General features: G+C 42.8%; 1 long non-coding RNA gene across 1 annotated transcript; it reads left to right on the top strand.

Moving 5' to 3' along the window:
• The first annotated feature begins 5,338 nt into the window (after positions 1-5,338).
• On the top strand, positions 5,339-6,171 carry LOC118231464. The gene is made up of 2 exons (XR_004766068.1): positions 5,339-5,555; positions 5,717-6,171. It is a non-coding gene; the product is annotated as an uncharacterized LOC118231464 (long non-coding RNA).
• Positions 6,172-14,705: the final 8,534 nt, after the last annotated feature.

The raw sequence follows: 14,705 nt of genomic DNA on the forward strand, positions 1-14,705 counted from the left end.
GTTTTTGCTGTGAACTGACTTGTACATGAACAGAGATAGTTTGTGAACGGGACAACAAAACACCACAGGCAAATATTCTAAAACGTTTAAAGTGGCCAAACAGTATACCTGGTTGCCAGGGGCTACCCGACTCAAGCTGAACTGTGAAAGTGGTAAAAGCACTGTATATTAAACAATCTCCTTCCTCTGCTCTTTTAATTTCCCTGTTAATTTATGATCTGGTTTGAAAAATCAGATGTTGCAGGTTGTTTAATTTTTTTTTTTTTTTTCCAGTTCGTGTAACTGCCTGATGTAACAGACAGGAAAAAAAACAAAGGGATTGTGTCTATTGTTTTGAGTCACTTAGAATTTTTATTTTCTTATAACTTAAGTGCAATAAAATGTGGGTTTTTGTTTTCCATTTCAAGCATTTCGGTTGTCTGTGTTTGTCCGGCGTGCGAAAGTTGTCTTGTATGTTCAATAAAGCTTCTGCAGCGCATTCACGTATAAAATCTTTTGCCGACGAGGCCGGTGAATACAGAATACACGCAGTGACGATGCGCATCTAAATCCACCGTGACGCTAAGTGTCAGTGCATTTCTCCTGTAATGGCTGTGTACTATGTGTACACTAAACAGAGAATGCATAATGGTCACAGAGCTGTTCCAGGAAGTCACGCCCTGTAATCGCATTAGGTCTGTCTACTCGACCTTGGTCTTGGCGTGCAACACCGTCCGCTTTCTTGCCGGCCAGCTCTAATCGCCCACCCTGATTTAATCAGCTCCTCCGGTTTCTCCGGTCCGGGAGGCTGAAAATCCAGCCAAGGTGCCAAACCTCCTGAATATGGCTGTCTTCTCGCAAACATTTAACTCCGGTTGAGCGCATTCTTTTAAAATTACGAATTCTGCCTCAGGATCCGAACGCGTCACTTCAGAATGATTCACCCGTTTCGCGGAAACGCAGCGAGAGCTTCTACAATGGCGGATTCTCCACAACGCCACCTGTTGCTTTTACTTGTCTTGAGTTAAACGCTTAATTGTGTGCGGACGGATGCATCTCCGGGATCTTTATTAAACCCTCCCAAACTCTTTAGCAGTTAGCGGCTAACGCCAGCAGCCTTCTTCCATAGACCGTGAACTGAGTACCGTTTCAATTGTGGTTGTTAGGGAGATGAATGATTGGCAGGCAGTGCATGATTGTGTGTGGCCACATTTGTTCTGGAGGTAGGTGGGCAGTGGCAACATTCCAAATGGTTGTTGCCTAGCGATCTCATCCTGTCACTCAGGGCAAAAATAGATGCAGAGCTCTGCCAATAAAACTGATTCAAATTGGAGAGAGGTGCATTATGGGGCAAAAAGTCAGCAGGTTACAGTGTTCACAGTAATAGTCTGCTGACACTTAAACTGCTTCAGACTTTCTTCATGAGTTTAAAAAAAAGTAAGACTGGACTCAGTAAGTTTGTTTTTCGAAAATGCTTTCTAAAAATATGCTTTTGGATATGTCCCGCGATGCTTCAATAGCACAAATCTAAAGTGGTACGAAGTATTTTTTAAAAGTCAATCAGGTGGGCCTAATTGTTGGTGATCCTCAACAATGTCGCCACCAGAATAACTTAATTTACCATGAATAATTTATGGTTTGTTATTTATTGTTGATTCGGGGACAGTAAAAGGGAACACCCCTTAACTTGATAATACTGTTTTCTTAAATACCGTTCAAGCATGATTCATTTTGTACTGTTTTCTGGCAGTTGAAACCGGTATTTGTGCCTTCAAGCTAACAGATCTAGGCTGCCATTTTCCAAGAAAAAAAGGTACAAGTCTGCACATTGATCAACCACTCAAACTGTTTTGGGCTGTAATGGAAGATGAAGAGACATACCTTCAGGCGCCATTCCCGTTGAAGATGAACAGGTGCGTAGGCAGGAGCAGTGGGCCTATTGCCCATATGTTTCAATCACATGCATTCATCTTTTGTGTGGCTCACAAGTACCCTAATATCTTATGGATTAGTCACTTTCTCATGAATTCTCCCTACCTTTGGGATACAGTGGGAGGGGAGGGTGGTTCTCATTGTGTAATAGCTTGGGACACAGGAAAGGATTTACCGTGTCCACAGCACTCTGGAAGTTGGTGGGTGGCCACTAAAGTCTGTCCGTTTTCGGAGATTGGTCTCGTCCTTTCTCCTGTCCCACGCCAGAGACTCTGCTGGGGGGCTCTGAGTTTTTCCCGGGCGTCGAGTCCCTCTCGGGAACTGTTCAGTTGGCAGTGAACAGTTCCAGAGATCGGTGTGTCCAGATCTTGCTGCAAAGATCGCCCTTCAATGCCTGTCTTATCCCCTCCTCTACCTGCTTTGGAAATATTTTCCTGAATGATTGATTTTATGAAAAGTTATCTCTATTAACTGTGTCTTATCTACTCTCCATGAAATGAAAGTTATCTATTAATTCATTATCTTGATTTTTCCACCACTGTTTTATATTTAAGGGCTTAAATGAGTCCGCTTTGGCCATTTCTAATTTTGTCTTCAAGCAGCCGAGGAAGTGCAATTTTCTTTTGAACTTTTCACTTCTATAACATTGAAAAGACATTAGCAACACTGCGTAATTCATATACAGTGTCCCTTAATACTGTTTGAATTTTTTCCCCAGAGAATTATTGCACAGAATTCATGTTCAATTAGACTTCTTTATAAACTAGAAAAAAGTTTCGCTTTTCCCATCCTTTAGAAAGCATATCAAACTTGATATACTTAGTGAAATATTTAGTAATTGTACATGTAATCACAATTCTGATTATATGAAAAGTAGTATGTACAGCCAAGAAAAAATACGTAGGTGGTTTTATGGCCTACTATCTTCTCTGGAATGCACAGTAGTAGCAATTCCTCATTTACAATTTGTTTTGAATGGTAGAATGCTTGACAGGCTCGAATGCGCTTTTGTAGATTAAATTACAGTTAAAGTCTTGCCTGTATTTGAGCAGTACTTTGAATGGTAAGCCCAGAAGCCAGTGGATTAATGTGTTGTCATTTGCGCATATGCAGTAGCTGGATGATCTGTTTAATGGGCAACCATTTTACATCACAGAAAACTCTGCTTCATTTAGCAGGCTAACTTGCTAAACCATTAAGGGAATGATTTCCTTTAAAACTGTGATGTGTCTTACTGTACTTTCAATGCATGATTGCAATAAAGGATTGGGAAAGATGCTCTGTAATTATTTGTTTACCAAGTGTAAAGATTCCCATTTCCCTTTTATTAAGTCCTGGATTGATTAATGCTTGATGCATCCATCCAAATACCTCAGTTTCCTAGTTTCTTGGAAAACAACTTTTGATGTTCTTTATTTACAGTATTCTGAAACAAATCCTGTAGCAACTTTTTTGTAATCAACTTTTGACCTTTTTTGTTTTCTCTCCCTGTTTTATAATTCCCAGCTGTAATTGACTGACACCTGACTGCTGTGTGTTTTTGGAGGGAAAACCCGCTTTTCATCGCTGTGCTGCCTGCTACTTTACCTGGGCACCTGCAGTGATGGAGGAGACTTACAGTTCTGTCAGGAAATGTACATCCTCGGGCTAGTCCTCCCTCAGCTGGTCTCTGAACACTGGACCGTGGCTGCCCGTTCAGTGGGGAGCAGGAACTGTGTCCTTGTAGAACAGCAGACTGCTCCCCTACACACACAACTCAGCTGTGCGAATATTATCGACCAGTCTATCACTTAAGACCCATCCAGGAAGGGCATTTGAATTTTCCTTTTGAATATATTCCCAACCCCCCCCTCTGGCGTCATCAGCAAAATGGGGCTTCGCATCTATTTTGATAGATTATTCCACAATGAGAAGCGAGGCCCAATCAGGACGTTGTGCGTTTGAGGACGATTGCTTGTGACGGCTCCCCGCTCATTTACATTCACCCCGGGCTCCCGACATTTATCCTACCCCGTCGTCCAAATGCCAGACGCGGCTAATCGCGGAGGTGTAACTCGAACCTCGCCCGCCCCGGCTCAAGAGGCACCGTCGACCCCCCCCCCCCCCCCCCCCCCCGGGGACGAACCCTGGAGCATCCTTGGCACGCCCTGGTACACGCTCGCCGGCCAAGTGGCATTTCTGTGTCTGTCTAACAAAAGCCTCCGGATGATGTAACGATCTGCGCCTGCCAGGATATCAGAGTTCAAGTCGCGGTGACCCAGTTTAGGATAATCCCTCTGGGACGCCCCGAGGGAGCAGATTAGGCTGAAACAAAAGTTCTGAAAGGCGAGCAGACTTCTCAGGGAGGGGGGGAAAGCCATCACCGCAAGGCCGGTGTTTGTCCCGCCCTGGCATGCTCTTTGTGGAGGTGACAGAGGGCGGTCCCTGGCATGGTTCTACTATTTACAAAGATGGGCATTGTTTGGGGTGTCTTTTAATGTCCTTTTTTTTTTGTTTTTGGCACCACAGCTCAAGTGCTCATCTACCATATCCTTGACAGTTAAATAAACACTCCTAAAGTGTGTGTTTTGTTCTTTGTTCTGCAATGTTATGCATGAACATTATTGTTTCACAATTCAGGAAGCATCATTCCTGTATTTTAGTGACTACAGAGGCAAAAGAAGGTAGGCATGCTGGGATTTTTTTGAATGTGGAAATTCAAAACATCCATCACTTGTAGGGCAAGGCTGACCTGGCTAGCTGGACGTTGTCATGTCAAGCTATGTGGCTAGACCACCAGAGTATTTGTCAAGTTAAAGAAAGTGCATTCAGTATTTTCCTTCAGATACAAGTTTCATCCCATTATGTAAACAAAAACTGTTTAAATTCCCCGTCAACCATCTTTTGATTCGTTATTCCAACTGCCAGTTTGCTTGAATAAGCCATTTACCTCCCTAAATGGGCGGTTCTAAATTAGATCTCTCTTTAGCAGGCGGATGTTAAAGAGCAGAAGACCAGCAAGGGGTGGCCGGGTAATGCATATCAAATAGAACCCTACTGATCTGTGGATTCTATAAATATGTTCTAAAGCGTTAATCGTCTATTTATACCCCCAGAGCATTAAGATGAGTACCTGTACGCCTCAACACATTTCAGTACAGCCAATGACGTCAGACTCAACCAAGAATTTATCAGTCTACTTCAGCTGCATTTTATGATATGAAAGGTGCTATATAAATAAAGATTATTATTATTATTAGTAGTAGTAGTAGTAGTATTAATATTATTATTAATAAATCAGGGGTACCAAATCCTGTTCCTGGAGATCTACCATCCTGTAGGTTTTCATTTCAACCCTAATCTGGCAAACCTGATTCTGCTAATTAGGAGCTCAACGAGATCTCAAGCTGTTGAATGAAGTGTGCTTCATTAGGGTTAGAGTGAAAACCTACAGGACGGTAGATCTCCAGGAACGGGGTTTTCACTGCTCTATGTCACGATATTACCTTATGATACAATATAATATTGCACGCTATTGACATTTGGACTTGTTTGACATCGGGAAATTTGCACAGAGAATTGGATTTATTTTTGTGACGCACCGCATGGCTCCACAGCGACTACGCCAGGGGTGCCCAACCCTGTTCCTGGGGATCTACCATCCTGTAAGTTTTAATTTCAACCCTAGTTTGGCACACCTGACTTCGCTAATTAGCAACTGAACGAGATCTCTAGCTGTTGAATGAGATGTGCTTTGTTTGGTAGGTGAAAACCGGTAGATCTCTAGGAACAGAATTGGGTACCCCTGAATTAAATGCTCTCTTAGGGTTGGCAGCAAGAACAGAAGCCCCCCAGCTGGCCTGCACAGGAGACCGTGTGGACAACACTAACGGAGTGGCATAGTGGAAGCGCCATCATACGCGCACAGGCAAGTCTCGTAAAGTAGATAAGTTTAAAAGTTCTTTGTCCACATTTTCCTGCGCCGTGTGTCTAGGTACTGCATGGCAAACTGGCGAGCAGCATTAGCTCTTTGCCTTTGAGTTATCCGTCCATCCATCCGTATAAAGAGCGAGAGCGAGGCAAATTACCTGTCTCATTCTGTCACGTCACTGACATATCTGCTTGCGTCTAAACGTGGGGCTGCCTGGCTGCTTCGCAGCTGCCGTTTCCCACTTACACATCCAGCTCACCATGGCACCCCCCTGCTATGTAATGACACTTCACAATGATTCTGCTGGCAGATTGATCAACTACATGGAAATGCACGGTGCGGGAATGTGCGCGAGACCGAGCGAAGTAAACGACTGTCTGAAATGCGCGTCTATTTTCAAAAACCGTCCCGGCGGAATAAGGGGTCTGCTAGTCAGTGTGAGATCTTTCCAAACACGCCAGGGCCATCTGCGCAGTGCAGGAGGGGTGCAAGGACAGGAATGCTGCCAGAACAAACCGGCTTACAGAGGGCAAAGAAGGTGAGGGGCGCTGCTGAGGGAGAGGTACCCTATCGTCCGATACGTAGCAAACAAACAGCCAAAGAGCGCCGTCATGACCGTAATTCTGCGTCCGTTTTCCTTGAGTGGTGTTCATTCATTCCCTACCGCACCGTGTTTCCTAGCTGTTTTGCCTCTGAGAAGGTAACGGGAGTGTGCGCCGGTGCGTTTAGCTTCCCCTTCATCCTTGACAGGACAGCAGGTGCTGACAGTTTCGAGGCACGAAGCAATGCTACAGACGCAGCCGCAGCGGTACCCCACCCGAAACGAAAAGACTGAGTCATTGGTGCACTGCCTGCCTGAACACAGCCAGAGAACAGGTTGAATGCAAGCAATGCAAAAAACCGTGACAGGATTTCCACACCAACGAACCGTTTCCACAGACCTTACCTGAAGTGGCATTCCACGATAGTCAGTGTTGTTCCATGTGACTTTGACTTTTCCTCGACTGGATTGTCCTCATTTGAATTGTTCTGCATTGCTTGCCAACATCCTGTCTAAATGGGGAAGAAATCATTGCTCAGCAGCTTGGCCCTACTCATGGACCTTTCCACTTCCGCTGTATGTAAGCGATTTGAAAGGACACCGTGGAAATATCACCTGTCTTAAAACATTTGACATAGATTAGGCGAACTTTAGTCAGCGAGCCCTCATGAGGAAGATCAATTGCCGTTTCTATTTGAAATTACAATCATAAAGGCCACAGCTCAAGAATAAATTCAGGCTTTCCAAATTTAATGAGAAAAGTATTTCCAACCTCTTTGAATACCGTAGTATTTTTCGGTAATCACACCTTGCTATATGCAGTCTAATATTAGTGAGTCAAAGGGCAATTGACTTTTCTTTCGTGTCTGCACATTGTACCTCAGATATACTAATCACAATTGTAAGAGCAATCTACACAGTAAAATGTCCAGTGCTAATTCAAGTGTAACAGAGTTTATATCTGTCCAATAAGGCCATGTGTACACTGTAAGAGTCTATATAACACTGAACAATCACTGTGTGTATGGTCTGCTTGCTGTACATGTTGAGGTACACATTCATTTAATGTACTATTCTTTTTCTAAATAACTTGTACTGACAGTTAATTATACATTGCTGAATTATAATGTCTCAAGGTTCCCTTTAATGGAAGTATGGGGAGAAAAGGCACTACCACTTTACATATATTACCTCATTGCATTCTTTTAAAATGTGCGTAGGCCTACGTACAAAAATACATGTTCATACCGTACATCTCATAATATGCCAGTGGTAAAATATAGCATCGTTTTTTTGACTGACCGTGTGTGTACAATGTGCGTTCAATATGCTTCTACCTATAATTTTGGTTTTATAATTGTTCTGAGCTCTCTTTCATGCTATTAATTTCATATTTAACTCATTCATTGGAGAACCCATTGGAGATCATTGTTTTATTTCACAGTATGTGGCTACTGGCCAGTCCTGTTTTAGTCATATTAACATTACGCAGTCCTGATGTATGCACACTCCAGTGAATAGCCCGACAGTAGTGCAGAGTCTAATGAAGTTAGCCGTTATCAGGAGCGGGCTTTTTTTTGAAAACATCTCATTCCATAATTTCGCTTTTACCATTGACAATTTGCGTCACGTCGTTGTCATTTTCAAATGTTTAATTTCATTTTTTTCCCCTCCGTCGATGATTACATTTTCCTTTCTCCCATGATTTTCAGTCATGATGCCTGGATATTTCATGGCTGCATTACTATTAGCCTTATCAGACTTTCCAGTGAATTTGATTTGCCATAATTACATGATAACTGCACCAACAGTAAAGGCTTTATAATGGGGGAATAATTAAATGGCAAAGGGTTTTATAATGAGGGAACAATGAAATAGTGAAGGGTTTTCAATCCCTGTTGAGCTGCTTAGAACCTGGGTTGCTCTATTAGTCCACCTAAGGGACTTTATCAACCTGTCATGAATTCAAGAAAATATCCCTCATTCGTGAAAAAGGTACATGATAAGTGATAGGGGCTTGGGACTTAAAAGGTACCCATTGGGCGTATAAGAGGTTACTCATGTCTGCAGGTCATGAACCCTTATGAAAAGCAGTTGCATCTCACTGGGATGTCATTGCGACGTGATGATTTTGTGTTATTGAATATGTGTCAGGATTAGCTTGCATTAAGGTCATCAAAGGTGGTTTCTGACAGCTTCACCAGTGTACTGTTACATTCTCTACATGTGAACATCTTTACGTTCTACACATTTGTGCTTGCGCTATCACCACCTGACCTCGCGACCAACTGGTCTTCACCAAACCTTAAAAAAAAAAAAAATGGTTTAATCTAAAAATAATTAATACAGAATAGGACATACTCCATTGCTGGAAAGTCAAATTTAGATGTTGAGGACCCCGTGTTTCTCTTTTTCCTGGATGAACGCTGGTGAAAGCTGTGTGTTCTCGTCTGGCTTGCAAATGACGACTGTGCGGCGGGTTGATATTTCCACTTGGACCACAGTAATATTCCTTTTCTTAACCAGGGGTTATTACAGTATATTTAGTCTCCTAGACGGAGACGGCCTCGGATTGCGGTTACCCTCCAGATGGCATTTACGTTTCTGGATGGATCCGATCCACGAGAAGCTCTCGTAATGTGACAGGCAGAACTCGCGTTTTCGTCCTGCGCCGGAGAGTAATGGCAGCCTCTGGTGCGCGGGAAACGATTAGCATTTAAATGCGCGTCTGTGCGGCCGCGAGCTGGTCAGAGGGGCTCGAGGACCGCTAGGACGCTGGCGTTTGTGGGGGGCGGCGGCGGCGGCGGCGGCAGCTGCCAGCAGTGAATATTCATTGTGTGGTATTGGGCCTGATGCCCCTGCTTGCATATTGTGTCGGTGTGGGAACCTGGTCCTGGTAGCACGGGTGTTCCAGAAGGGCCGTCGTGAGACAAAGAGAGAGGATTATTCCAGAGATTAGGGACGTGTTCTTGTGCGGGGCGATTCCCTCCCTCACCCCCCCCTCTCTGGGAATGCAAAGTGGAATTCGCCGGTGGAAGATACTGCCCGTGCCAGTTGACTTTGTGCCTAATTGAAGACGCTCCACGCTGCTCATAGACGAGACGTTATTAGAGAGTGATGGATATTGTAACCACTCGGGGTGTGACAGGGCTCTTTGTAATGGAGGACGGGGGGATCGTTTGAAAGCGCTGATCTTGGCTTTCGTGAGGACGGCTGAGGGCAGAATTGGACTGAGCTTAATGATGCCGGCGCTCATTAAGGCATATTGTGGAATCGCCACGGTGACAGGTAAAGGTTCTGTTGGAGGATACGTAGGGGAAATGTGCCCCTTGCTTCCGTTTGTCCCATCTCTCATCTGGTCCTGCGGTTGGCAGTTACCCAGATGAGTTTCACCCAGAAATATTATTTGTGATAATGGTTACCCCAGACATGGTGCACCGTTACACCACTGTCTTAAAAACTAAAATAACAAGTGCTACATTTTTGGACAGAATTTCTGAAATGACTTTTAAATGTGCAGAATACTTGCTAATGTTGCTAGTGTTGTCCAGTATTCCAAACCAAATAAAGATTACAGTTCATTTACATTTTAGGCGTTTAGCAGATCTTATCCAGAGCAATTTACACAGCTTATATTCTTTTCACATGCAATCTATTTACACAGCTGTAAATTTACTGAAGCGGTTCAGGCTAAGTACCTGGCTCAAGGGTACAACAGCAGTGTCCCAGCTGTCAATCAAACCTCTAAGTTTGGACTTTGCCCAGTTCCCTAACCATTATGCTACACCGCCACCAAAGATGTGTCCTCCTAATATTAAGTCTGTGATACTCTGTTAATATTGTATAATATTAATGTAGTCTGAATATACCACAGAGCTTTTCCACAGCCTACTGTAAGCTGCACGATAACTTCGCCCTGTCGACACACCACCAGAGTATTTGAGGTTTGATTCCCGCCCACGACACCCGTATTACCCTCAGGCATGGTGCTTGACCGCAGTTCATCCATCCACAGAGCTCTGTAAACTGTGTGTCGCATTTAAAATAATGCGAGATGACAGTATTCAGTGCTACACTGCTGCTTATCAAGGCGAGGAAAAGTTTAAATTGTTATTGATTATTTACATTTTTAATTCAAGCGGATCCTGTACCTTTTACCACGCGTCTGGATAGGATCCAATATTTCCAGCAACACCAGCTTAAACTCAATTATAAATCATTTTGGGGAGGAAGAGAAGTCTGCTGCCTCAGCCCTTCCTGCCCTGAATTTCATTACCGCACAGGCTTCTGGGGAAAGTAGGCACAGAAATGAAATAACATTAGTCTGATTGTACACAAATTGAATAATACTAAATACTTCTCTTTCCCTCTGACTCTCTCTCTCTTTCTCCCTCTCTTCGTCTCTTTCCTTTTAAGCATGTAACTAATTACCGGCATATCTCATGAGCCATGGAAAAAATAAATAAATAGCAACATCAAATTAGTTACAGGAGATGGTAGTCATCCTCATTTGTCAAAGTTCAGTAAACATCAAAGGACTTGTATCACTTGTAAATCACTTGTTTAGTTTCCAGTTTCTGTGTTTTGGTGTGACTATAATTCTATTATAGTTTGGGCATGATGTTAATATTTCTATACTATCATTTCATTCAAATAAATTCCTGACTGAAAAGATAGCAAAAGGCGACTGTTTCAAAAACGCTCGCTAATGTTTTGACAGACAATTCAAAAAAATTCTATTTTCACAAGGACTCTTTCAGTACATAACATATTTGAGGGGTTGTCATGACACCGTAGGTATGTTGGCGGCACTGAGGAAAAGCTCAGCTCTGCTCAGCTGTCATCAGAAACTTAAAACACAGTGGCCACAATAGCATAAATAAGGCTCTTGTCCTTCAGCGCTGAAATATAGAAATTATTCAGCCGTCACTTTTGGCATTGCTTATGATTATTTTGTAACCGTTCCCCGCAGGGATTCCAAGTTAAATGGTATTAATCACCAAGGAAGTAAAAAAGAAAGAAAGAAAGAGAATGAAAGAAAGAAAGAAAGAGCACCCACAGGTGCGCGAGATAAGGTTCTGTTTTGAGTCGTGAAGCTGGCTATGGCGGACGTGACCAGGCTTGCTGAAGTAACGACAGCCCAGGGGCATCCTGACAAACGCAGCAATCAGTCTCATCTGTAGCTGGGGGGGGGGGGGGGGTAGACATATGGAAAAACAGGTTTCCTTCCTGGGGACTTGAGCAACGTACACAAAAAGGACAATGCATACATTTGTGTAGCGTAGCGTCACCCAGCTAAGGGCTTTGAAGGGCCATGGGGGGGGGGGGGGGGGGGCTAAACGGTAGGAACTGGTCTCATTACGGGAACAGCGACTCAAAAGCTTGCATTATTTATTTGCTTAGCATCCGGCCTTATCCAGGTGACTTAAATGGCCTATTGTGCACTCGATGCAGTGTCATTTGTCCGCGCTTCGCTCGTTTACACTGCTGGGTTTTCTTCGTAATTAATCGCAGCGCGCGTGCTCCTCTGAGATTTCACTGCAGTGGCACACCTGGAATTCAAACCCGCAAACCTCCAAAACTTACAAAGCTCCACGAACTTTGAAACCACAGCTTTCCAAATAAGTGAAAGACAGTGATGTGCAGTACTGTAATAATAATGTTATTTCTCATTAAAAATGTAAACGACAATTCGGTTTAAATGTGATAAAGTATTATTTCTATGGTTTTGTAACTGAGTAAAATTTAATCATTTTCATGCATCAAGCTGACATTTTAAAATGCCCTGCCTTTGTGAAAATATATGTCACTATTTGCTGGAATGACTAGATGAACAAACCTCCTTTCGTGTCCCCTGACGTAATTCATGCTTAAAAATCTAAAGCTAGCTGCCCTTCTCCATTTGAATTAGAGCATTTTCCTATAAGGGGAAAAAACTAACACTGAGTTGTCTGGAACGAAAAATAATATGAGTCGATATCACTAGTGCCTGATACCTCATGCCTGGTCACAATGTGATGTCAAGCCCCCACAAGGGAGAATGCATGTGTGCTGCAAGGACCTGCATTTCTTTTCATAATATAGAATTACTGGTTTGAATCTCCCTTTTTCTGATTTGAAATATATTATTTCAACACCCAGATTTTCAAGAACAACAGGCTAGATTACTTCCAATTGCCTTTATTATGTATAGTATTTCTTATAGTAGAATTCGTTATATTATGCTTTGTTTCTCAGTCACAAGCATTCTCTTTAATCCTGCTGGAGACCAATTTGCCCTAGAGAGCTAGAAGTGAGTTTTTCACATATTGTCAATTTATTTCCGGACAGTAATTTGCCTTAACTTTAATGGCTGATGATGGTTTCTGACAATCCGTCCCAGAATCCCCTGTGTTTTACCTGGAACTGTTATTTGCGAGTGTCAAGTGGTAGGTCAAGCAGAACCTCCAAAAAGACAGCGAGGCACGGCAGATGTAATAGGGCTGTGGGAGGAAATGAGAAAAAGAAATCACAGCAAAATGAAGAGGGGAAATCAGCTCCAATTTGTAAAGGCAGTATTTCAGTTGATAGGTGTTTCATTTTCTGATAAGAAAAGCATTCGTTACCTAATTGGCCTTACGCGTAGGCTGCTGCGTTCTTTTCAGTGTGGGATTTGTCACACAAACAGGTCGGGTAAATGATCTGTAAATATGCCACTTTTTAAAACCAAAGTAAAGGGTTTTTTCTCATTTTTGCTTCAGTGCTGATAAATTTGAGCAATATCCTCAATCCCTATTGTAGAGGTTTTCGAAAATTCACAGTCTTCACGGGCTAATCACGGTATTTCAGGAGAGATAAGATTTTTATTCTGAAAATGGCCAAGTTTGCCTTTTTTGCATTACTGCATAAAATAAGACAATAAAGAGAGAGAACCCATCATGTGACCGGCATATTGCCTTCACAATACTTTTGACAAATATGCTGTTCTGTGACATTCCGGGTTCCTTCGAATTATGCAGCAGTTTTTGCAGGCAGTTTAGTTGCGGTTGTTATGGACTGTATTTTATTGCAGAAGCACTAGAAATAAAGGGTTTTATATCCACAAACGACTCATAATAGGCCTTTTGTGATCTCACAGGTTGGTGGGGGTGATCCTGATTGCTGTAACTCGTACTCCGATCAGTTGAGTTTGGAGAGTGATTCTTAATGAACACCAAAATGATGGTGAACCGTTATTTTAATCATGTCTTTTGATTGGGTTATACAATCCAATGATGGGGCCGGATGGCATCCATGTCATAACAAGGTCACGCCCACAGTGGAGGGAAGGCAGCATTCCCCATTGACCTCAATTCAAAAACATGTTCACCTTTGATTTTCAATACTTTTCCTTTTAGCTGTCTTCTACACTAAATACGCTTCCACGCATGCTTTTTAAAAGAAAATAAGTTGTTGATTTTCACAAATATGTTCCTATTTATAAGGAATCTGAAGACCTATATTTTTGGAAAGATGACAAGAAAGCAAGTTGTTATAAACTAAAGGTGGAAATGGCCCATTTTGAATGGAGGTCAATGACAGAGACTGTCTGCTTTGTCTCCTTGCTGTGGGCGTGGCCTTGTTATGATGTCGATGCCGTCTGTCCCAATTGACGGCGTGTCCTTGTCCCACCCATAATGAGGTCACAAAGCCCAATAGTCCCATCATAGATCGGTCCTCCATTGACTTGATTGCGTTGGTCACAACTGCCATCGCACAGCATGTTCTTTGGCAAGAGCGCTGAAAGGAAATTTGCCTGTGTCTAACGCATTAAAATCTGTCCGCGGCTAGTGCGCATGTGACCATGTCTGCAAGCTGTTATGTCGGAGGTCAAATTGTGTTCTGTGCCAGCAGAGTAGATCCAGTCTGTCACCGGAGACAGCCAGGCTGTGAGGGGACGTGTGTCCCAACAAACCGCATACAAATTTCACCCCCAAAAGCCTCATCGAGTTTTTACATTAAATGCATACACCTGGCCTAGAAAACAAGCATCCATTTCAATCTAAAAATCACTGTAGAGTGAGCTATACTATCCTCCAGACACATTGTTACTACTGTTAAATAATTTCATTATCATGCAGCTTAGCAAATTTGGGGAGGGACAAGGTTTTTTGGGGGTTTTTTCCCCACCAAAAGTCAGATTATACTGTTTGCTATATAGAGCAAAAAATTGTTAATGGCATGTGATAACAGATATAAAATGGGAGTCTGGATATGAAGGACTTGAATAGAAAATGGCTACCGCTTTCCAAATGAAAGCACACTGCAACCAAGAGACATAAAAGGCCAGTGTAAAATGTAATTAAAACGAATTTATATTCATAT

This window comes from Anguilla anguilla, chromosome 7 (assembly GCF_013347855.1).
Source record: "Anguilla anguilla isolate fAngAng1 chromosome 7, fAngAng1.pri, whole genome shotgun sequence".
NCBI lineage: Eukaryota > Metazoa > Chordata > Actinopteri > Anguilliformes > Anguillidae > Anguilla > Anguilla anguilla.